A 24,341-nucleotide genomic window follows, 5' to 3' on the forward strand; every position below is an offset into this window, starting at 1 on the left:
ATACAAACCTGAAACATGCTGCCGGATAATTGCTGTATGCGCAATGCTGCACAACATAGCGACCAGAAGGGGGATACCCATAGAGGTGGACAGGAATGACGACCACCGGGATGACCAACCACCCGCCCAACAATGACAGGCCCACGTCCCTAACACAGCAGAGGGCCATAGGAGGCGGACATACATCATGCAAAATCATTTTTGAAACATGTGAGAATGAAACATTACAATTTTGTTTGGGGTGCAACTGTTTAATGCACAGTAGCACTGAGGTTTGTGCAACAAAACTAGCTATGTAAATCATGCTCCAATTGCCAAAATAAAAATCAAATGTGCCTTAAACTCACGCCTGTGCATACTCAGTAAGTGTATGTCCATGGTTGCCCCACCATGGTCCTGTATGCATGTTCAACTGTCTAGTGGCGCTTGCCACGTACCCCAAGCCTCCGCTCAGGTGTCTCCATTGCCTCACCACGGCCTGTCCCCGTGGATGCCCGCGAACTGCGGCGCCTGGTGCTGGCCTCTGCCAGTGACACGCTGCTGACACTGGAGGCAGCCTCACTAGCGTCATCCCCCCCCAAAGCTGCAGCACTGCATGTGCTGCTCTGGAAGTGTTCCACAGCAGTGGTCAACTGCCCCAGTGCCTTTGCCACATCCCCGCAGAAGTGCCCAAGGTCGACCTGCAAGGACACAGTGCGGCGTGCCAACACTGCGGTACTGTTGCTGTGGCGCGTGATAGCCTTAGTAGCGGCAGCGGAACGCAACAATTGCTGTCGGTGCCTCCTCTTCTGGCACTCATGGCCCTCCCTCATGGCACTGGTGAGCTCCTGTACATCTTCCCTGAGGTGAGCATTGCCCTCTGCCACCACAGTGCTAATGTCCCTGACCGCCGTGCCCATGGCCATTACTGCGGCAGTCATGGCTCGCATTTCACGAACAAGGTGCACGATGTTGGTGCTGATGGTTGCCATGTGGCGGCTCTGCACGCGCTGTACAGACAGCATCCTCTCCTCAATGCCAGGAGTGTGTTGGAGATCCAGGTTGCCCGAGGAGACCGAACGTTGGCGAGACCTGCGCAGCTGTGTTAGCCTGGCGCGGACAGGTGGTGTGATGGCGTGCTGACCGTGTCCCGTTTGTGTGGTGGGTGTTTCCATCACCGGCAAGGGCGCAACCTGGGACCTGCGCCGCGGCGCTTTGGTGGCAGCAGCTGGTGTGGCTGGTGCTGGTGCTGGTGCTGGTGGGGTGGCAGGTGTAGGTGATGTGAGGGCATCCTGCGCTGTCTCAAGGTCTGAATCAACCGGTGTTTCGGAGATTACCAGCTGGCCGCTGTCATCTGAATCCCCCAGGTGATGCATCTGTGTGTGAAACAGTGCATGGTTAGTGGGATAGTTAGACCTACGTAGTGTTGTACACATACATGTCCCTCTGTGATCCACTAAATCTACTGTCTATACCCAGCTTCTACTTATCTGGTGAATGGTTATTGCATTTACCCCTTTACATGCACACTTGCCTGAGTAGACTACAACTCCCATGATGCACTAGTGAAAAGATCAACAACATTTATTCTACCTTTACCTCCTTATTCTACCTTTACCTCCTCCCATATCATTACCCCATCCGACAGCCCTGACGAAAACTCGCCTACATCCGACAAAGATAACGTCTATCTAGACGCAGGCAACTCCCCTTGCCTAACCAACTTCCAACCACTCTCCGAAGAGGAGGTGTTAGCGGTTCTCAAAACAATTAAATCCGGTTCTCCTGCAGACCCCTGCCCGCATTTTGTATTTTCAGAAATCGTACCAACACTCTGCCCCCTCATCACCAAACTTTTTAATCAGTCCCTCACCTCTGCGTCCTTTCCAGAATCCTGGAAACACGCATCTGTAACCCCCCTCTTGAAGAAAGCCGGATCCGACATCCTTAACCCAGAGAACTACAGGCCAATTTCCCAGCTCCCCTACCTCTCCAAGGCTTTGGAGAAAATCGTCAACTCACAACTGTCCAAATACTTGGAGGACAACTCACTCCTGGACCCCACCCAAACTGGCTTTAGAGCAAACAACAGCACCGAAGCAACGTTGCTGGCAGTGTCGGACAGTGTCAGATGCATCACAGACCAAGGAGGATCTGTGGCTCTGATACTGCTAGACCTGTCAGCGGCGTTTGACACTGTATCGCACGAATGCCTACTAAAAACCCTCCAGAGTAAAGGAATACAAGCCACAGCGTTAAAATGGATCAAATCATTTTTAAGTAACCGCACCCAAGCAGTGCATATGGGTCAATTCCATTCACAACCCCGTCCCATTGGCTGTGGGGTCCCACAAGGGTCCTCACTAAGCCCCACTCTCTTTAATGTCTATGTCTCATCTCTAGCCGACATTGGAAGAAAGTGGGGCATCGGCATATGTTCATATGCCGACGACACACAGCTGATAGTGACTATGGACGAGGGTTGGAAACAACTAAGAAAAAACTACATAGTTGTCTCTCCGAAATGGCAGAATGGATGAGCAACCATTGCCTTAAACTCAATGCCGGAAAATCTGAAATATTACTGTTCGGAGGAGCCAAACTATCATGGAACGATACGTGGTGGCCATCGTCACTGGGAACAGCCCCCACCCCAAAACAGTACGCCAGAAACCTTGGCATCATGATGGACGACGCACTGTCCATGAAAGACCACGTACGCATACTCTGGGGCAAAGGCTTTGCAATCTTGAAACTCCTGGCCAAAATCTTCTCTTGGATCCCATTGGACTGCCGGCGCACAATCACCAAGGCCCTTCTGGTCAGCCGCCTGGATTATGGCAATGCCTTATTCGAAGGGATGAATGAGCAACTGTTCTCCCGCCTACAGGTCTTACAAAACCAGGCAGCCAAATTGGTATGCAACAAAGGCAAACGAGATTCGGCATCCGCATGCCTAAGAAAACTCCACTGGCTACCAATGCGTCAACGAGCCACCTTCAAAATACTTTGTCACGCGCATAAAGCCCTCCACAAAACAGGCCCTACAATCCTGCAATGTAAAATCGAATTCTATATTCCAAACAGGAACCCAAGGTCCAATAACTCAGCCCTGGAAAACCTAAGCGCATTTTCAGGGCAAGGACAGGTGGACGAGCCTTTTCACATCTGGCGGCCAAAAGATGGAACGAGCTACCCATGGATCTTAGACACACTACAAACCTGCTACAGTTCCGGCAAAAACTAAAAACCCACCTATTTCCAAAAAACTAACTCCCTCTGCATAAATCTCAATAGTCCCCCTTTTTCTTACAGCGCCGTGATATCCTATGGGATGAGTGTCGCGCTTTATAAATACCAGAAATTTGTTAGGAGTCAAGCTGTGTGTTGCAAAGCTGCATGCACACTCAGATCCTGCTGGGGGCCTGGCATGGGATTTACGCTATGCTGGGTATTGCAACAGGCATGCATCTTACCTTGGGCACTTGTGGCTGCGCCGGACGTGTCCATCTGGGTCACTCCCACGACGGCTTCCCGCTGAATTGTTCCTTCCACCAGCTCCTCCAGGGCAGTGTTAGCCTGGACCATGGAAGGGCCGCCTCCCGTTCTGCTTGCGTCCCGGAGCCTCTCGGCTATCCTCTCCTTCGCACGCTTCCGCAGGTCGTCCCACCTTTTTTTTAGGTCGTCGATGCTGCGGGGCGTCACACCTACTGCATTCACCCTCTCGCGGATGCGCAGCCATATGCGGCGCTTCTCCGCCCCAGGCACCTTGAGGGACAGCTTCCCGAAGAGGCGATCGTGCTTGCTCGAGACTCCCTCAATTAGGTGCTCCAGCTCCCTGTAGGAGAACTTGCGCTTGCGCGCAGCCTCAGCGCTAGATGGGGCGTCCTTCTCCATGGATGGTGTATTTTAGCAGATGGAACAGTCTGTGTGGCTTCAGTCTGCACAGGCAGTCTGCAGTCAGTGCTCCTGTTTGCTCCTCTGTCGATGCAATGAGGGTGGGGCAGCTGTATTTCCTGGTTGGTGATGTCATCTGCACGTCCCCGGAGCGACGCGGTCATTTGCGATTTCGCTAATACCGAATTCGCCAATTGCTAATTCGGTATTACCGAACTCGCTATTAGCTATTCGGAGTTTGCATGCTCCGCTATTGTATATTCGGTAAAAATAGCGATTTTTAAGGAATCGCTAATAATTACCGAATCTGTTGATGCATGCCCAAAAGCGATTCCTTAATAACGATTCCTTATTTCTCGCTATGAAGGAATCGCTTTTGGTTTGCTTGATGCATGTGCACCTTTGTTGTTAAAATACCAAGCTATTTAGCAGTATAGGTTTTAAATAGACTGTAGTGCGTTGTCTACATGTTTTCCAAAAAGTACTTCCCCCATCATAAAGCATGTCCAAGATCTTGTTTTGGATCTCAATTCTGTAAGATGTTGATGTCAACCACCCCTGCCTTCGGAGGACAGTTGCTCCTACTAGTTGTCGGAAACCTGCAGATCTGAAATCTAAAGCACAGTCAATTTCCATTGATGCTTTTTCAGATTCCGGAAGACTTTTCTTAGATTCTAATTGCTTATCTTCTGGCAAGATCTCCATATATGCGTTGATGTCCAACCACATCTGACAATCAGAGTCCAAGGCGGGCTAAAGAGTTAGCCACTCTTACTGTGGGGGACATGATGGTAGAAAAACCTTTTCCTATATTATCCAGACACCTTCCTTCCCGAACTGGAGGAGTGGTGCATGGTTCAAATGGATTCCTTCAACAGCATAGAGCTGCCTGCATTACTACAGAGATGGATTAGGGCGGTCAGATAAGACAAGCTGGAGTGCTGTCTAGTGTTTTATATTTCTTGTCCAGATGAAGAACGACTGCTGACCATCGCTGGCTTTTTCTTTCTTTTAATTTTATTATTCCAAATGAAATCTATAATGGGATTTGCTTTCACCGACTTTGGTAACGGTTCTTGACAATCATATAAGTAGACAGTTGGTTTGCTTAACTGGAATGGGAATATACAAATTTTTGGAGGCACTTTCAAAAGTGCGTGAAAACCACCAATATCATCTAGTGATAAATCAGCCAGTTGAGTAGCATCCGGTGGAAACATGAGAGCTAAATTATCATCCCACTCTGATCCCATATCCTAGTAGTCAAACACTTCCCACCTCTTCTGTCACCGTCTGAAAACAAGTCTTCTTTGTGGATGGTGGGATAACATAAGGAGTTGGAGGGGTTGATGGATGAACCTCCAGAGAAGGCTTGGAAGGACCTGGAAATCTTTCATATTCCTGAAAATATTGAGGTGGTGTAACTTTTAGTAACTCCTGGGAGTCCTGTGCGGAGAAGTATGCACCCTTCATGTAGTCATTTTCCTAATATTTAACACCAAGTTCAGTTGGGCTGAATGCTAGGCTAAATGGTCCATCATTATCATTCGAATCCTCATCTAGTAAGTGACTTGGTGGTTAAGGTGACACTTTATAAGGAGATATGTGTTCAGGTATTAAGGGCATAAGAATACCTTTTTCTGAAATTAGGATGCATTTTTTCCTCTCGTCGACGGTGTGGTCAGTGGTCTTGTTAACAGTTTGCTCATCAGTGAGGTGGAGGTCATAGTCCATGAATGTCGCTGATGAGGTTTTGTCCTGATCATCACTGCCGTTGGCGCCAATGGTGTTTCAGTGGATGGCTTTGCAGTCTTTGACTGTTTAACAGTAGGCAACGATTCCATCGACAATGGTTTTTCAAAGTAATAAACAACCTTGTTTGATGGAGTGATAAGTTCAGATCTTGACTTTGAAGAATCTTCCTTTTTGTCCTGTTTTGAAGATGGGCTTTGCTCCTCAGACAGCCTGAAAGGACTCTTTCTAAGCCTTTTTAGGAGGGTCTGCCTTGTGATATTATGAAGAATGATCCCCTGGTCTGTCTCTTGTGAGACTTTCTAGAGGATTCTGGGTTATTTTCATTCTTCTCACTAGAGACTGGGGTGTCCTAGCGTCAAGGGGGGAAAAGTGCAACAGATTTTGCAGTCTCTCACTTTATAAGAAGGATATAGCAAATATTTACATTCTTTGTGGGGATCTTCTGACTATAGTCTATTCTTCCTAGTGCCCCAAAGCCTAAAAGGCTCTTTTTTGACGTCTCTGACATAATGTTCTATCAGAATTAGAGAGTGCAAGTTCACAGAATATGACTGCTACTGAAGTGGAATAAATTGAAAATTAGTCTTTTTTCAGTTGACAAATTAGCAGAGCTCAAGGAAACGTCAGTCACATGACATGCGGTTGAAAATCTGAAATATGGTAGCCCCCCAAGGGGAGAGGTTAAGAAAGTGCTACAGCCTGATTGGCTTAAGTTTGGTTCTTTTCAAACAATGTGAATTGGTTACTGAATATGATATTTTACAGCCTGTTCGGTCTATGCACGACAATACTGCTTTCTAATTATACAGTGGTACTCCCACATCGACAACATGAAATTATTCAAGCACATGAATCTATGAAAGATCCAATACTGGAGAACTATAATAATACTATATATATATTTATTATACAAAATGTTACAATATGGCCACCATTGTAGGCAAAACAATCAATGCAATGTGCGCATATCCCTTTCTCTATGTTTAGTTAAGTCTGTTTAAAAGATGCCCGGTAACTGCGAGTCAGCGTCATGACAAAGGCTTTCCACCGAAACGCGTAAACGCTCTTTTGCCAATGTGTTAGTATGATGGAATAAACCACATCCTGATTCAAGCAAGCGCTGTGGAACGGCAGATTATATATATATATATATATATATATATATATATATATATATATATACACACACACACCCTGACACCCCCCCCCCCTAGGCCTGCTCAGGGAGTCCCACAAGGACCCCCACCTGCGCTTCGTTGGTAATTGGCCCAAATCCCAGGGGCAATAGTTATGTAAAGGGCGGCCCTCCCAGCCCTGGGCACCGCCACCCCCCAGGTTAATGATGTGCGGGGGGCTCTCAGGCCCCCCCAGCCCCGGGGACCGTCACCCCCCGGGGCTTCAAGTTCTTTGCTGGGGGGGTTCTCAGGCCCCCCCAGCCCCGGGGACCGCCACCTCCCGGGGCTCTAAATATGTAAATTGGGGGGGGTCCGTGACAGACCCTCCCCAGCCCCGGGGATCACCACCCCCCGGGGTTTTGAAACAGGTGGAAAGGGGGCCGGAGGTTTTTAGGGTTTTGCAATAAGGCCACAGAGGGGGATGGCTACCGGACACCATGAGAAAGGCTCTTATTATGATGGTTCTCAAGTTGGAGAAAACCCCAAAAGAATTGAGACCGTATGCACCACTGTCAATGAAGGACAGTGGAAACCAAAAACCTTAGACGAACCAAGGCAAGGACATAGCTTACAGAGGTTTCAAATGAAGTACACCCTGACCAATCAGGATATATTCCAGCCCGGCGCCCCTCTCCCTCCCTGCCCGGCCTGGCCTGGCCCTTCGCTGCCTTTTGCTGCTCCCCGCGCCGTTACTGGGCCGCCTGCCCCTGCGCTCCTGCTGCCTCTTGCCACCGTGGGGAGCAGCCCCCGCCATGCCCAGCCCCGCCGCCGGGAGCAGGGCCCGGGTCTACGCCGAGGTGAACAGCCTGAGGAGCCGCGACTATTGGGATTACGAGGCGCACGTTCCGAGCTGGGGAAACCAGGATGACTACCAGTTGGTGAGGAAGCTCGGCCGGGGGAAGTACAGTGAAGTGTTTGATGCAATTAATATCACAAACAATGAAAGGGTGGTCGTGAAAATTCTGAAGCCAGTGAAGAAAAAGAAGATAAAGAGGGAGGTGAAGATTCTGGAAAACCTACGAGGGGGGACCAACATCAAGCTAGTAGATACGGTCAAGGACCCTGTGTCCAAGACTCCAGCTCTGGTGTTTGAATTCATCAACAACACAGATTTTAAGCAACTGTACCAGATCCTGACAGATTTTGATATCCGGTTTTACATGTTTGAGCTGCTCAAAGCTCTGGATTACTGTCACAGTAAGGGAATAATGCACCGAGATGTCAAACCTCATAACGTTATGATCGATCACCAACAGAAAAAGCTGCAGCTAATAGATTGGGGCTTGGCAGAATTTTACCACCCTGCACAAGAGTACAATGTTCGTGTGGCATCCAGGTACTTCAAAGGGCCGGAGCTTCTTGTAGACTACCAGATGTACGACTACAGCTTGGACATGTGGAGTCTGGGGTGTATGCTTGCCAGTATGATATTCCGAAAGGAACCTTTCTTCCATGGTCAAGACAACTATGACCAGCTAGTTCGGATTGCCAAGGTTCTTGGTGCGGATGAGTTGTACGGGTACCTAAAGAAATACCATATAGAACTGGATCCACACTTCAATGACATCTTGGGACAGCACTCTCGGAAACGCTGGGAGAACTTTGTTCACAGTGAGAACAGACATTTAGTGAGCCCAGAAGCCCTGGATATGCTGGATAAGCTGCTGAGATATGACCATCAACTAAGGTTAACAGCCAAAGAAGCGATGGAGCACCCCTATTTTTATCCTGTAGTGAAGGAGCAATGTCAGCCAACTTCGGACAATACTGTGCTTTCCAGCAGCTTGACAGCAGCACGGTGAAAACTGGAAAAAAACAACACGGGTCCGACTCTGTTAAAATTTTCCATAAGCAGAACAAGAACCAAACCCATGTGTACAGAGATGGCGTGTCGCTGAAGGACAGAAGCTGAGCGGGGATGCGAGAGGCCACGATTAGACCACATGCTGGCAGCACCTGAGTGGAACTCAAATGTTTTCAACACAGATAAAAAGAACTAAAAATATCCCCAAAACTGTTCTCCTGAATGTAAAAGGTTTTCATAAAATGCCTTTGACTTCCTGTTGACCTCTTCCTGACCTGGAAAAGCATGGGAAAATGTGAAGGGTATGCAAAACGGTTGTTGACTAATGTTGCTTCTTCCCCCGTTCTGCGCCCTCTCCCGACCTCCCCTCTCTAAACCTCTTTACCAACGTAAAGTGTTATTTAGCTGCTCAGAAACTACAGTTCGAGGGAGAGGTCGTCTATATAGCATGATGGACGGTTATATTATAGTTTAAACAGAAAGGAAGGAGAGGGGGAAGAATATATATTACTGAATAAACGTTTTAAAAGGATTTATTCCACATCATAATACCATATACAAATTGAGATGCCTGGCACACATGAAAATCTTTTTAGAAAAGACTACTGAGAAATATGCCATGGCTTCCTCAAATATTGAGACACTGTGGGACGTGATTTTACATTCAGGTTAACTGGAAGGTACAATTTGGGCTTTCCATCCAACAATTGATATGCCTCTTTTAGTAAAAGCCTCAAGGTCGAACACAAACCAGCAAAATAGTGTCTCAGAGCTGAACACTGGAGCAGGGCATTCAACAAGGCTGCCCATTATCACCAATCCGGTTTGTCCTTGTGGTGGAAAAGTAGATTTACATACTGCGACAAGAATGGGTAGCAAGATCGGTAAAACTAATCAGTGTTCCAATATGCAGAAAAAACACTAATTCTGCTCAACTTGCCCAGGCAGATGTTCTACTGTTTCGAAGATCTGTAGGATTAAACATACGCCATGTGAAGTACTTCTGGAACTTTCGACTGCATCAAATTCCCAGACTCACTATTGAGTAGTTTTGTGAACGTCCAGAAAGTCGAGGTAAAGGTAGCACTAAACCTACAAGAGTAGATTTATGATTGAGCCAGGGCTTTGTGACCCAGTTCAACGTCAACACAATGTGCACTTTAGCTCATGTAGAGGAGCGCCATAAAAAACAGCAACCAATCTGATATGACCATTAAGGAAAGACTTATTGGAAAACTACTAAAACCCTTTCAGTGAGATAAAAAGCAGGATAGTAGAGTTTCCATTCGGACCAACAACTCGTAACTTCAACCCACACTGTACAACTAATATTTCATTGTTTCAAACTTCAAGATAAGTGCTACCTTGTAGAAAGAACGCACATTTCCGCCGTTTTAAACTGAATGGAGTCGTAATGCATTACCTTTGAAAGAAAGCATGCGCCAGAACCTTGTAAACACCAAATGCTCTTGCTCCACAGACAGGCGTGGTTAGGTCGAGGAAATATATTTTGCTGCTTCACTCACAATGCACGTCACCCGTGTGCGCAAAAGGATGTCCTATGTTCACTCTATTTCTCCACAGACCGAAAAGGTACCAACAACTTCTCCGGATTGAAAGGATTTCTTTTATTTAACACAAATTAGATTTAAAGTTTGCCCGGTCTCAAGTTGTGCTATTGGTGCACATGTTCTGAATAGTTGACTGACAAAACAGCATTTAAAGTTTTTGATAGATTTATATATTTCTAGGTAAACAGACATCATTTAGGAACATACAACAAAAGCATCCGATGGGAATACTTGAGCGAAAGTATCTAGGAATACATCGGCCACCTTTAATTTCTAGCTTGCTTGTACAGAATGAAGTTAACTATATTCAACTCAGTCCAAGCACTCTCCAAAAACACAGCATTCAGTTCTCAACTGCTTGGCACACCTGCACCTCCATGTCTTTAGGGCACATATTTCCCTCCTCTCAAAAACTTAGACCCAAATTTGCACATGACCTCTAAAAGAAATATATGTTGCATGAAAACTACCTTCAGTTACACATATAAAGTACATCTTCCTTGCTCCACACAAATGTGTTCCACTTCAACAGAAACCGGAGCTGAAGGTTGGTTTTAAATTGGGCTCAGGCCTACACTGAAGGGCAGGCTGAATACAATCATGTGCGGTTTAGTATCCTCCTGAAAACCAGCCTGCCATTTGTGCCTGCTCTCCATTAAACGTGTAGTATGCAAAGCAGTGTTTGCCAAAGGACCTCCAAGTGTCATGAGCGAAGAAAAAAAAAAAAAGAAGAAAACCAGAAACCTGCTTGGCACTGGATAGCCCCTTTCGGGGCAGGGTCAAGGCTGACTTGCATACAGTTGATTCCTGTCTGCAGCGGCTCAGTGAGCAACGAAAAAATAATCAATGGTAAAGCAAATAGGGTTCGCCTATAAAAACAAAAAGGTTTTGCCAATGCTTTTGCTTTCTTTTTTTCTTTAATCCAAGATAGCAGCCACAAATGTGTTCGCATCTGCGGCAAGTATCTTGGAACTGGTTTGTTAAAACATTACAAAGTGCATTAAAAGATGGCCATTGTGGAAACATGTGCATCCACGGCAGACATCGGTGAATGCATTTATGCATTTTGATTCAGTTGAACAAATCCCATTCAAAGATAGCATCTGGGGATGCTCGCACATCAGCCATGGCCATCTTTGAAAGGAATTTATATTTAAAAAACGAAAATAAAACATAAAAAAAATCCAGATGGCTTCTTGCCAAGAACATAATGAAAAATGAAGAAAAAGGAGAGAGGTAAAAGGAAGCTGAGATGGTAAACAGAGGTGCTTAAAGAGTGTATTGTGGAGCAAGTAGACAGAGAGGGAGAGAAAATAGTCATTTCGAGGCACTGCAAAGCAAGGTCTAACATCAGCAATGGAAGGATATGTTATGTTAATAAACTTGTAGAGCGTGCGAATACCCGTAGGTGTCTTGGCGCTATATAAGGTATTGCAGTGGGGCAGAAATCAGGAAGAGAAACAGAGCGGCTGAGCATTAAAAAGCCAGGTTTTTAACAGTTCCCTAAAAGTCCAAAGAGTGGGTGCCCCTTTGATATGTAAAGGCAGAGTGTTCCAAAGTGCCGGGGTTTCAGAGCAAAAAAACAGCTGCCACCCCATTTAACTCTCTTGAATTTGGGGCAAGAGATACATCATTCAACAAAAACAAAGACTGAAATGTAACTGAGCGGGTTAAACATAAGACTACACTAAAAGTAGAATCTTTATCTTTTTTTATCATGCTGGTGGCGTTTTTGTGAGTAACAAATTGTGGCTGGAGGCCAGCTCACCCTTGAGGCCCCATAGAGTTCCCTACTGTGGATAGTCTCCATTGTTCATGTGCTTTGATGTCTAGTACAACCGATGGACTGCTGGAACAATATTGGGGTAAGAAGTACTAGACTTAGAAAAGTATACATTTGGGGTATATCCGAAGGAGGGATACATTACACATTATAGTCCTAGAGTGTGGAACTAATACATAAACACCCTTGTAGTCATGATGGAGGGAGGTAATGAGTTGTCCTTTGATAATACTACAGTAGCAGAAATCCTAAGAGCTCTGTCACTCTTTTCAGAGACTGAAACACAATCACAAGCCCAGATAGGGGATTGGGAGTCACTTGTGACTAAAAGAAAGAACTTCTAAGAACAGCATTACACGGGGTATTCATGACTGAATATTTGAGGAAGAATGCAGCCCCTAGGGGTATGACTGTCTCCAATGAACCCAGCGATTTCCTCAATAATAAGGAGTTCAGAAGAAAATGGTTCTTCATTGCCTGGAAGTGTACAAGAGATTGGCTGGTACTAATTACAAACACAGCAGAGAAGATAGCAGACCTTCTGCTCATCAAGATTCAAACCACTGAAAACTACTTGAAATCCCCTGTTCACATCAGTATTCAAGAAGAAATTGCAAGAGATCAATGCAGACCAAAAATATAGGGACTAACTAACCTAGTCCAAACTCACTCAACTGAGAAAGGAAGTACAAACAAGAATTCAGTTATGAGAAAGTGTCCCCATACACAACTGAGGAATTCTATTGAAAAACACACACTAATCAATTCCAAAGACGTCAACCTAAATTTAGACCCACTCCTCTTAACTGGACCTTCAGCTCAGGAGAAGAGAGGAGCAGTAGCGATGAAGAAGGCATTAGGGGCCACGCTAGAACGTTCTACCCTGCAACTACCAACAATCCACATATGATAGCCTACGGTTTTTGGCCTCAACCTTACCCACCAATGCAACGGGGTTTTCCTTTTCATCAAGGACGCCCTCCTTTTATTTTTAGAGAGGCAGAAGCCCAATAGGATGCAACCAAAAACCTCACAGACAGGCACCTAAATTACAATGGGAGAACCAACAGCCGGCCCAGATGATCATGAGGAGCAAGGTAAGAGATCCCACTCCATCTATAAATAGGGAAAGTCTGTTGTAGGGAACCTCAGCGCAACAACCCTTACAGCGGATGAACAGTAGGTTCTGTCGAAAGGACTGGGATTTGTTCCCAAACAAAGGAGAGATCTGTTTATTCTATGGACTGAACTAGCATAAATATTTAGACGGCTCAAACTACAGGTGTTCTTTGGAGACCAAAACAACACTGTAGAGGAAGATCGTAACACTGGACTAAGGAGACAATTCCCTTTCCAACCCACAGAACAGTCTCTACCTTGTGAACTGCTTGCCTTTGAACTGGCTGTCCTCAGTGATATTGATGTAATTGATTGCAAGGCAAACACCTTTCACAATCCTACCAAGAACGAATTCGAGCCCTGGAGTCACTGAAGAAGAACGACGGATTGGTTAAAAAACAGGCTGACAAGGGAGGGGCAACAGAGGTCATGGACAAACCCACCTTCTCCCAGATAGAGAGAACTATGAATTACTAGACGAGGACCCCACCCACAGGCTAAAAACAATGGTTGTGGAGGCACACACCCATAAAATCGGATCACAAAACAGGAGACAGATTTTCATGCGGCAGAAAACCCAGAATCCTGAGATTCTACACCTTCCAAAAATACAAAGGCAGAGGTTAACACCCTCCTGATCAACCAACTGTCTTGGGAATTGGCTCATTATTAGAACCACTTTCACAATTTTGTGACTGGGTTTGAAGCCTATTGTTCAGAAATCAACGTCATATCTCTGACACCAAGGACGTCCTTTGCCTATTGAGTGAGCTGGTGATTAGGGTACCTGATGATATGATCTTCACTATGGATATAGAAGCCCTCTAAACATTCCACAAAGACGCACCCTGGAAGTTGCGAAGGGCAAGCTGCAGCACACAGAATGGGACTTCATGACCCCCACAGAATTTTGCAATGGAATGCGATGCACTGGCACTGGGCTGATACATTACAGTGGGCAGTAGCTTCACCCCTAGTATGGCCTGCCTCTATGTGTCCCAGTTCGAGGCTTGCCACATTTTCATCGCGGAGAACCCATACAGAGAGAACATAAATCTTAGGCATCATTACATCGACGATATGCTAATAATACAGCATGGAAGTGAGCAACTTGTGGCAGATTTAGTGGACTGGCTAAACTCCAGGGAAAGACACCTAAAGTTCACCATTGAGATTTGTAGGAAGGAAGCCGTATTCCTGGACTTGGTAATAACCATGGGGCAGAATGGCACAGAGACCAAGGTACACAACAAGGTAACGGATAAGAACAGCTTGCTTTTGTAGAACAGCTTCCACCCAAGGGCCCTACGGGATAAGCTCCCAGTGGGACAGTTTAAGAGTGAGAAGTAATTTCTCCTCCCTGAAAACATTTGAAACACAGGCCACCACCCTAGAAAAAAAGCTACTTGCACGACACCTCCAAAGAAAACAGTGAGAAAGGCAAGAGAAAGAGCCAAGAACAACAGAGGCCTTGTTGGAAACTAATCAGAAGCCTGCAACTGACAGGAGTGCATGTGTGACCACATGCACCCCTATTTCCAACAGAGTACAGACCTTTGAGTAACTTTTAGATCACTGGATAGGATACACATACTAAGACTCATTGCCCATACATTGCATGAAACGTAATTCACTACATTGTGTACTAGTCTTTGGTGAGTCTACAATGAAAGACTGGTTGAACACGCACTGTTCAACAGAACAGAAAATGTAATGCACAGAATGTGATGTCAGCACCATCATTGACCAATTCTATACAAGTAACAGACGTACAAAGTAACCCCATCCATCAAGGTCGAGATTGTCAAGAATTTGATCAAAGGCACCATCAAGCTAAACAAGTTAACAAATTAGTGAAATAGGGGGGAAAAGAGAAAGAGACAAGAAACAATTTCATAAAGCGTACAATTCACAAAATATCCAGGGTAAATTATCAAGCGGTAATGAAAACGGCTGAAAGAAGTAATTCACAGCTCTTTTCTGCTCTCACGGTCCTAAGAATCTATGGTATCTGGGAATGTTTCAAAGTATACTGTGACAGCTTCATTTTGCTCACTCTCTTATGCTGTGACTTTGTTATCTGGGGAATCAACTACTGTTTAATAGTTTTTTTTTGTGACAGAGCTAAATGAAACCGGTCTATAGCAGCACACTGTCGTTCAAAACAAAGTAAATAAATCTTGGAAATTAATGTGAAACATTTAAAACAAAAATCATCCTTCCAACTAGATTATAGAAAGCTGAATTAAAAAACAGAAATGCTCAAAAGAAGTATATCACATAGGTGCTAAATATTTCAAAGCTTCAGATACTCTAAAATATCCGATTAACTATGACAAAAACACACACGCACAAAATATGGCATGCAGCAAACGACTATAAATGGCACATAATATTTTCACAATTTTCAGAATTGCGAAAGGGTGATCTCAGGAAATCCTTATGCAATCCGTTGGTACTTTGACCCGTTACATACAAAAAGAGACAAAACCTTAAGTAACAATCGTCTTCAAATCCATCCTACTAAAACGGAGTGACCAATATGTGCCACAAGCTTTCGTGAAACATTTTTGCTCCATTAATGCCACATCCCATACAGGAGGGAAAAAAGTATTTTGTCAGGGACTAAAATACTAATGACTTGATACGCTTTTCTGAAATAATGCATGTTAAACAGAACATGTGTATTCATATGGATTTGTCTATATAGAAAACAGAAAGAACCATTTGATACACTTATTTGGAGACTGCTTTAGCTGAAGATTAAGTATTTAATCAACAAGGTAAACATTTATACAGTAATTCAGCAACTAAGGTTCAAACAAGGTATATACACAAACACTCAACCCCATTATTTGCCACAGCTATAGATCCCCCATGCAGTATGCTGCTTAATGTACTTGCTCTTGTTAAGAGACTAAGTCTGATTTTGAGACCATAATGGAAAATCTGACACTTATTGTGCACCAGCATGTTACTCCAGGAAATCCGGCTTTGTGATTACAAAAGCCCAACAGAGCACAAGCTGATTAATTAAGGCCCATCATTCACTACCGAATATGGCAAGCTAATAGACCCAGCTACTCCTTATCTGAAAATAACTATACTTAAAATCATAACAGTATAGCTGCCTAGAATAGCAATGCGATTTGTAAGTTCAAATTTAAAATTACCACTCTCTAGGTGACAAATGAGGCAAGCCCATCCATAGAAAATGTGTCACTTCCCATGAATACAGGGCGCGCACTACATAACTGATTCGGTCTTAAACTTTATTAACAACAGCAAAATAATACAGAACATCGGGAGAAAGCCTGGACATCAAAGTACTACACCTTCCCAAAAAAGATAATTAACCTTAAATTGAAAAATGAATTCCAATAGTAACATTTTTATAGGCTTACATTTTCCAGAAACAAGGGAGTGTGCATAGTTCTATCCCCCTCTTACTTATCTGTGCCCATTTCGTGGAATGTTCCAAAACATTAGGAATGGCCAAATTATCTTGCAGAATAAGATCAGCTTTAAGAGCTATACCAGAGAGATTTCTCTAACAGTGGGTACCTACGCTTTACCTGAAATTCCTTAGTCCAAATCAGTGAACTAAATAATAAAAAAAAAAAAAGGTTTGTTATGGGAAGTCAGGGAAAGGAGGTAATTTTTATTCCCCAGGCAAAAACAGATATTAAGCATCTTAGAAAATGCTGACCACATCTAGAAGAATAACTGAACGATGTGAAGAAGTGAGAATTGGAGGAAATTTAGAGGGAAGTAATTTGAGGGGTAGGTCAATGAAGCAAATAGTCAACCAATGGAAGAATGTCATTCCCACATTCTAGGTAGATAATATACAACAGAACCTCGCACACAAGATGAGAAACCTCACAAATAAGTCAGTAAGTCAAAGATAACGTAGTACATATTTTTGGGAAGAGCCATATTTGGTCTAATAATGGAAAACAGTTTAAACCTCACTACTGGAATTTTAGGTGTGCATATTTTATCCTAAAACACATATGTTAATGCTGTTCAGACTTGTATTTATGGTCCATTAATCTAAAGCCTTCATTATTAGGGTGAGCACTCAAAGGAAATGTTGTAAATTCAGACTGCACTACTGACAGTGGTTCCAGTATAAAAATGTGTATACATTGTTGCAAAGTTTAACAATATGAGACTACCTATAATGCTTCAAGGATGTCCGCTGATTGAATGCAAATACATGCAAAAGCTTGAAAGGAAGATTGATGATTCTTTGCTTTCAAAATAAAATGTTCACTAAAAAAATGCAACTAGGAAAAAACGTTTTGCTAATCTACTGTGAAATTTTAGTTGCAATTTCTTTGAAGTATCATTTAGTAAGATGCGTTGGTGCATGCTAGCATTTCTAAAAAATATTCATAATGAAAATCAGTGTAACCAGTTTCAACACAATTATAGGAAACATGACAATAAAAAAAGCATTGGCAAAGCCAACAGGTATGCCATTGGTGGTCAGCCTTTTGGTTTTATCAATGTGTGTCTTTTTCTTTGACATGGTATTTGTAAAACTTTATTGTTGTGGGAGCTGTAGGGGCCTTATCACTATAGCAAACGCAAAAATATTTTTGGTCTCAAATTCCAATACTTTGCGTGCAGATATGCTCATTGTGAAAAAGCAGAATGCGGTCACTCACGGTGGTGAAGCCAGCTGCTAGATAAAAGGGGAGAGAAGAGAGAGGAGAGGGGGAGAGAGAGAGAGAATTTTAAATAAAAACAAAAAGGTCTTGGTTAACACCAGAACTAATTAGGGGCCCAATTCTCAAGGAATGTCACAAAGGTTCACCCATGGTATATGTCCTTGCATTAGTGCAGATTTATGGCTTTCATTAATTCACAAAGAATTTACAGAAGTAGGTCACTTTCCCACCAACCACTATTTCCCCCAACCATGGAAGATGTTTCACTTCTATATAAGGAACCTCTAAACTGACTTCTATCTCTTTCTGTGTGGCCACAATTGGCTCAGGTTTGTCTGAAGCCCCACTTCACTGTTATACAAGACTAAATGTATCCTTTTTAGGTCATGCGCTGCTTCGCCTTGGCGAGACTATTGTTGTCGGTTTGGTGCGCAAAGGGAGACAAAGCATGTGCGCACCCGGGCAGCCGATGTGCACGCTCACAGCGTCTGCATCAGCTTGGGCCCGGACAGCACAAGGGCACGCGCACGGCGCGTCTTTCAGTTTGGGCACGCACAGCACATGGGCACACGCACGGCGTGTCTTTCAGCTTGCGTCTGGACAGCCAATGTGCACGCTCGCACGATCATGGCGTCTTTCAGCTTGTTTTTAATTGCTAGGGCTCACTGACTGATAATGAACGTAAACATATTCGCTGCACAGCTTGTCCATGCCCTGGATCTAACTATTTACACCCTATTAATCAGAAAACACTCAATCTGTCCTCTCTCAACAGCGACTTATTCTCTGCTAACTCACTCGAGTCTCCGAAGTCTTATCGAACCGGAGTATAACTCGGCTGTACGACGATGTCATCAGCCAAAAGGCGTTTTATCGCGTCCACTGAGCAAAAAGAAACAGAGTCCTTTTAATCACAAACCCCAATATTAATCCTCGTCCCATTCTGAACACCTTATTCAGTATTAAGCTGAATGAACGTCCAATACTGGCAAATTCAGAAACAGCCATAACCTCTTTCTATGTGACTAAAAGGAGTTATGAGTAGGACCCAAACACGGATAAGCATGGCACATTGCATGCCTCCGCCTTATAGCTACAAACCCCGCCCTCACGAGGACACCACGCGTGGCAAGCAAAATGGATGCGTCGTAGCGCAAGTTGAACCTTGGAACCAACTGGGTGGAGGTTCCGAAACCCGCGATCCACTGCATAGTGACCGTGCCTTTGAGTGAGGTCACAGGTATGGTGAGCCTGACAAACAGACTAACAATTCATGTGGAAGAGTGCTATGTACTTTGCAGGCTTTCAATTTTGTAGGAATACTAAATATCATAATTAAATGATCACTGGAAGTGACAGAGCACCACTTTTAACTTTACTGAACTGTGTTCTGTGCCGGTATGTGACTGAAGAAGAGTAGTGTCCCGTCAGTATTTCAGGGGTGCTGGTTGCGTAGTGTTAGCAGAGGATTCCATGTAACCGGTGCACAACTTTGCCAGTCCTGTATCCTTTGTTAAAGCATTGTTTGCCAGTATGTTAATCCAATTTGATTGTAATAGGACTATGACTCCCCGAATGCGCTGACTTGTGAAGTGCAAGTTTAAAGCTGGAAAAAGCTGGCCTGTTGAAATTGAGTCATCTGGTAATCCTGCACTTCATTGAATGGCAGCACCTGCTGCAAACAGATAAGCCAAGCATTGGAATGGAAGTGTCTGCATGTTTGTCGAGATAATGTTCCAGTAATATGGACGCAATGAAGAATTTTGAACCGATCTACTCCACAGGGTGAAGGACTAGGACGAGCAGTGCCTTTTCTTCCATGAAGAGGAGCTTGAAATCAGCATCTCAGAAAATGAGTTGTTTGAGCTATGGTAGCAGATTCCCACACTCTTGTCCTCTGCTTTTGAAGAGGCAGAGAGTGGCAAGTGTATAAAGAAACCAAGATCATCCATAAGGCTAATCAGCAGGAGACACATGATGAATCAGCTCTGTTAGGGCTGCTGTCCCCTTTGGGTAAGATGGGAGCACAAGTGAGGTGCGACTACACACCCATAGGTGTAGGTTCTGTAAAATACCCTGCAATTAGCCAGGTGTTTATTGAACTCCCAGAGAGAAACCTTGGATAGGATGGCCAACCGTTTCTATTTCTGTTGGATTCTCCGGTCTTTGAGGTATCGATCGGCGATTCTGCAGTGAGCTAATATGAAATGCCAACTGTCCCCGCGCTCTGCTCCTCATGTGACAGCGCAGTCTACTTGACTTGTGAAGGTCTCTGAGAAGAACAGTTAATCTGCGTGGGACTGGAGTGATCAATCAAGATGTCAGAGCATGACACTGAACAAGAGGAGTTTTCCATAGATTCGAAGGGGCAATATTTGGTGCATCACTGTAGGTAAGGATTTCCGTCTGGAAAACACTTGCATATGCTTTTCAAATCGCAGCTCGTGCATAAACATGTGCTGTGTATTACTGTTGCAAAAGTGATTGTTTCCTTTAGTAAACTTCATTCTGATATTTCCTCCTTTCTGTCAAACAAGAGTCCGGACATTAAAAATTAGGTTAATCTTTAATTATGAACTTTATCGTGAAAAAATATTTGTATATTGTAGTAAAACAATAGGTGTTGTGATGCTTTCTATAGGGTACCTACTTTTATTCAAAATGTGTACAACAGATTAATTTACATGTGTTAATTATGAAGTAAGCATACTGCCACCAACAAGTATAACATCTTTTGTCTATATTTCTATTTGGCCATCAAAATAATTTAAAATCTTACTCTATTTGTGTTGATGTGTTCTTCTATTCTACTTTGTAGGCCTCACAAGGACAAATAGACAGGGATCAAAATATCAAATATTGTAGACACAGCCTCCTATGGTAATACATCAGTTTCTGAACTTCAGTGCAGTATTGCAGATTGCCCATAATATTAAGTTTTATATAGGCCTGGGAGAAGGTAAAATGATGCTGAAGTAATTTTTCATTATTCTTCACACGAAAATGAGAATCCAGTTAAAGTTTATTGCATTGTTAATAAAAACCAGTACACAAGAGGCTTTTTAAAATTATAAATATACATAGTAAGATAAAATGTTTGAATTATTTGGCAACTAGTCATTAAACTTTCCCTAAATGTAAAGTCCTATAGTTGTTCAAACCAGCCAGTAATGCTCTTGGCCAGATTGTTTTGATTGGCAGTGTATTATTAAAGTTCACACTATCCTTTTGTACCGCTTCCTGGTGCAGGGTAGTGAAATTTATTACACCCACTCAGTTGTCGTAGTTATAAGTAATTTGGTAGGAAGATTGTAGTGCAGGAGTCCGGGAACAGTGAACTTGGGGAGCGAAAGCGGCTGATTGCTGCTCCTCTTCATGTTATGTTGCATTTAATGCTATTTGTTTTAGCACAAAGTGCCTCTTGGGTTACGCTTTTTGCGTAATCTCAATTACTTTGGCACTAATTTTATGTAATTATGCTACTGCAAATTGTTCAAATTATACCTACAGCTAGTATTAAACCCAAGGTATGCTATATAATCTGATGAGTTCACAAAGTAGTGTCAGAGTAGAACAAGCATTGAAAGTGCAATAGGTCTAGCCTTTGAATAAGTTAAAGCCATTTGCTAATGGTATTGTATCGCAAAGCAAATGGCTTTAACTTAATGAAAGGCGAGACTTATTGCATTTTTAATGCTGGTTTTCAATGTGATGTTTTTAAAAAAATATTTCTTTACACAACTTTTTTTTAATTGAATTCTTTTTTTATACACAACAGTGCATTCACTTTAATCAGAAATTATATACAACACAAAACACATTAGATTGAATAAATAAGTACATAACCACACAAGCCATCAACAAAGCATTCTCACCATTCAATCCTGCTCATACACAGCATCACACATGCAGAAAAAAGGAGAATCAAACAGTAAGGAGGTCCAATGTTCGCATAAGCGAGACAGATACTGATGTTCGAAATCAGGTGGGTCGCATCCATTAAATGTCTCTGATATGTCTGTCTCTCATTGACCAGTCTGTCTCTGATGGACCTCTCAACAACTATATTACTGGTCTACGCACGTTTCGGTGGATCCGCAGATGGGCCACCTTCCTCAGGACCAAATAAAGTTAAAATAGAATCTCAAATGAAGTGGCCGGGGGTAATCTATGAGCAGCAGCCACTGGTGTTCATATTGAAAGTATATCCAGGCTAAATGCCGATGGTAGCACTCAGCCTACTGCGATAAATCACAGGCTCTCCTTTTCCCACGTTTTCAAAGTTATTCCTTAATTAAGATTTTCAAATGAGCTCCTGTGGTATTTGGCGGTGTGGCATCTCCCTATGGGTCCTAGTAGTTCAGAAATAAGTTCTATGTGCTTGCTGATGTAGCAATACGATCGTCCCAACCGCAGGATGTCCCACTCAGTGCAGCGCCCAATGCATATTCTTCCCTTGTCAGGAGTACACTTCCAACCTTTCTCTGTATGTGAAAATATTAGAGATGGCCTGATGGAAACCCATAAATCATGCACGAGTAGGTTTGCATAGACTCAAAAAGGCATTCCAAACGTGGTTGAACTATTGCTTATCACTACTTCTAGCCCCAGTATGTAGATCTGCGGAAATGTGGAAAAATAAGGGAGCGGATAGTATTCAAACCCCACTATGGTGTGAGCTCTAGCATAATCAGAAAGGCTATTATCAGAGATCTTATATAATAAGATTGCTACCATAATTTGTTGCCACACTAAATGGCACCAAAGGGACAAGCGGATTTTGTTACAGGCCAAGGAGATTTAAGAAGCAATATGTCCCATGGACAAGTAGATATTTTATTAAATTACACACCCCAGATTTAGTAAGCCTAAGAAAGTGGAAAATATCTGGCTAGAGGTATGTCAAAATATAGGATTTTAAGGGGATGTATACAAATGTTACAATTAATGTAATGTTACCCCTGCATAATTAACGTTCCAAGTGCATGAAGGAGGTACACTACAATAAGACAGCCTAGTTCAGGGCAGCAGTAATAACTCCGAGGTAGAAGATGAAGTCATGTTCCCATATAATTTTGAAAATAATATAAGCTAAGAATGGAAACAACATTATAAACCAACACAAACACTACATTCCGTCTCTCAAATCTACCAACATGTGTATGTTTGGATGAGACGGAACAAGGGGTTAATATGAACTAACAATAGTGTACATTATGCAGTTAATCGTGGGTGGCATGACGTTGAACCGAGCGGAAGGAACTTTAAGCTGACTGAACTCTTTAGGTTTTTTTGTAATTGTGTCAAGTAATTAAATAACAGTTTATATTCATTGATGTCAAGTCTCGTTATAAAGGAAACAAGCAAGCAATTCAACATGAGGGTGTACAAATTATCCAGATTCTCCAAAAATTCGATGTACATACACAAATGTTTGGAAGGCCTCAGAAAATTAAAGGAGTACTCCTATGTAGCCAAGACTGCCTGACGCAGCTTTTTAGGACTACACACCAGCATAAGCATTTACATGTGGGTAAACATAGACCACATACTTACACATTCGTAAGTGATTAGCAAAAGAAAGTTTCCACAAGCATACCTTTTTTTTCCACCACAAGAAAATATTTTTTCCCCTAAGGGGGGAAACCCAATCTTACATCCTCACCAATTTTGGGGGAAGTCTGTTTTCCATTTGCATCCTGGATAGAAATTTATACTGGCCTTGGATAGAAGTAAAGTTCATTTAGTATCCAAGATTGGAATATACCTCGCGTACAACTGTGAATTCCCACAAACTCACCACCAAATATTGGGTGTTCACCTACTTTGCAAGTCATCCCCACCAATTGAAATCAACTGCCCATCTCTGGGAGCAGATATATTCTTATGTAGTATTACACAATTCTAGGTGTGATTTATTTAACCTGTAAATTATGCCATTTGTACAACCCAGCTGAACTTGGGGGTTGAAATGACCTTATGAAGCAGGCGGATTGCTCACTGTGCACGGCTGGTGTTGTGCCCATGATGCAATACCATATTTTGTTTAAAAAATGCTCTTGGGTAGTGTTCTTATTGAGATACAATTTAAAGTTGGATGTTGGAAACACTGCTATTCAATAATACATCACAAATGGAACAAAATAAGTAAAGATGATTGTAGACAGTTGTTCTTGATAACCAAAAGAAAGAGGAAGAGCTGCAAGTTAAAACAAGCAAAATAGTGCAACCCGCATCCAAATAACTGAAACCAAATCTTTAACATTTTAATTGCATAGTCAGAACTTCAAAAAATGGCTATTAAAATAGCTGCATATAGATAAGCAATAATACCAACAGATCAGCAAGCTCATAACACAACAAAACCCGCAAATCCCTAAAAATTACACATTTGTTCACTGGCAAGTGTCCCAATAGAAAAGCATCAGAATCCATAACTTTTGAGCAAAAAGAAAAAAAAAATACCCGATGATTAAGTTCAATGGTATAATAAAATTTAAAAAAATTGATACGAAATCCTCAGCCAGAAACTCACAAGGCCTCAAATCCAGAATGTCAAAAATTCAGAACCAACCCTCC

General features: G+C 43.1%; 1 protein-coding gene and 1 pseudogene across 3 annotated transcripts in view; one reads left to right on the plus strand and one right to left on the minus strand.

The window, feature by feature from the left end:
- The window catches only part of SLC7A1 (solute carrier family 7 member 1), a 509,165-nt gene that overhangs the window by 431,150 nt on the left and 53,674 nt on the right, over positions 1-24,341 (minus strand). The window lies entirely within an intron of this gene.
- Positions 7,471-8,867, plus strand: LOC146802089 (casein kinase II subunit alpha' pseudogene; annotated as a pseudogene). Its single transcript, XR_014967696.1, has one exon. The product of XR_014967696.1 is annotated as a casein kinase II subunit alpha' pseudogene (transcript).

The sequence above is a fragment of the Triturus cristatus genome, chromosome 8 (genome assembly GCF_964204655.1).
Source record: "Triturus cristatus chromosome 8, aTriCri1.1, whole genome shotgun sequence".
NCBI lineage: Eukaryota > Metazoa > Chordata > Amphibia > Caudata > Salamandridae > Triturus > Triturus cristatus.